The sequence below is a fragment of the Aedes aegypti genome, unplaced genomic scaffold, assembly GCF_002204515.2.
Source record: "Aedes aegypti strain LVP_AGWG unplaced genomic scaffold, AaegL5.0 Primary Assembly AGWG_AaegL5_hic_scaff_1005_PBJ_arrow, whole genome shotgun sequence".
In the NCBI taxonomy this organism is placed as follows: domain Eukaryota; kingdom Metazoa; phylum Arthropoda; class Insecta; order Diptera; family Culicidae; genus Aedes; species Aedes aegypti.
The window spans coordinates 52,951-54,773 of record NW_018734412.1 but is presented as its reverse complement, the minus strand read 5'-3'; the positions used below and the strand labels follow the sequence as shown (position 1 = coordinate 54,773).

Sequence of the window (1,823 nt, the reverse complement as noted above, 5' to 3'; positions counted from 1 at the left end):
TTTTTTTTTAATTTTAGACTAAATTATTAATTTTAACTTACCCGATGCGATCAGCAATAAAAGGTATTCCAATCATGGGAACACCATGCAAGTAGCTTCATGCATACTGAGTAATCCTGCATGCGTTATGAAGCCTTTTATCTTTGGGTGGGCCAGCATATCGCTCTGCGGGAGCCATTTCCGTATGATGAGATTTTTGGGCAGCTTCAAATCCAAATCTGATTCAAACTTCCACAGGAAGTTGTAGTCCGGTAGTTGTCTGATGGCATCAATGAACATTTGCTGGCGTTCCTTTCCGAGTTCATCACTTCTGATGTTGGTTCCAAGCGAAAATAGTACGGCACCTTTCTTGCCAGCATTGATAAAATCTTCTATATCCTTGGGAAGCGGTTTGGGTTTCTGAATTTGCAGTCCACCGACAGGAATAAGGTTCGGTGGTGCGGGCTCAGGGAAATCGATGGAATAGTGTGCATTCACTAGGATTATTTTGCTGAGACGATCCATGTTTGGTACGTATGGCATGTCCTTGTACTGGAAGTAGTCTCGAACCATGTGATCCAGCTTGGGTAGCAGAAAAATGTTCGATATCTAAAAATGGTATAATTTTTAAAACAATGTAAAACCACTAAATACATGAATAATAGCATAAAAAATCCAATATTCAGAACTCACATGTAATCTGTTATGTACAACAGTGTATTATGGACGCGTTGCATGAAGGTCATATCTGTGCCGTATCTCAAAGAGTAGAAAGGAATATAGGCAACGTGTTTATGTCCTCCGATGACGTCGGTCACATAGGGCGGATTGTTGAATGCTGTTACGCTGACCAAGGGTGGATATCCAAATTTGTGCAGCAATCCATGCATACATCCTCCACAGGTCATATCGTGTATCACTAGGTCGAACTTGAAATCGTCCGGGTAATTCTTTACGAATTCCAAACCTTTGGACTTCAAGATACCTGGAGAAAATGTTCAAAGCTTCAAATAACTTTCTTTATAACTCCATAGTACAACCTTTGCATTCTGTAATAACAAAGTCATTGTAGAATGAAACAATTGACGTTAACACGTTTTCATTGGCCATTTCGAGTAAATCGATGTTGTGCGGTCCGCTGTACAACTCCGGATACGTTTGTTCGAGTTCAACATAGTGAATGTTTTGTGGAGTGTCTTTTTCCACATCTGCGGAAATTATGGTCACATTGTGTCCTTTGGCCCCTAATTCATGTGCAATTGCCCGATTCCTAAACAGAAAATATACTTAATTTAGGAGCATTTAAATTTAAATACAACTTCTTACCAGATATGATGACTTGGACTAGCTACTCCAAATAAGCAGAGAATATTTGCTCCAAATGCAACTTCTACTGATAGTATCACGGCAAGTAAAACACATGCAACTTTCGCCATTCTGTGCACTGATTTGAGGGCAAGTATTCACGCGGCCTACATTGCTTGACACCGAAAGACCAACTAAATTGAAACTCATTCTCATCAATTGATTCAACGCTAGAAGATAATAAAAAGTGCGAGAACCAACTGAATTCACGGCCGGGCTAAGGTCATACATATCTACGTTATCTTTCCTCGGTGGACGGACACCACTAACAATCATTTTGGACTAACCGGTGCGTTTGGAGGCATATATTCAGTGATAGTGGAGCATAGAGATTTATTTTTAGGTGACATAATATGCAATTAGGGATCGTTGATAAGGGATGTGTACATTAGGGAGGATCAAAATACAAATTAAATTCAACATGTACAAGCTTCATAATGAAAACAGTATACTATCAAATCTTTACCCAATTTGTTGAA

At 39.3% G+C, this 1,823-nt stretch overlaps 1 pseudogene; it reads right to left on the bottom strand.

Annotated features, from left to right (window-relative positions):
- Positions 1-41: 41 nt before the first annotated feature.
- On the bottom strand, positions 42-1,494 carry LOC110680194 (annotated as a pseudogene).
- Between the last annotated feature and the right edge of the window lie 329 nt (positions 1,495-1,823).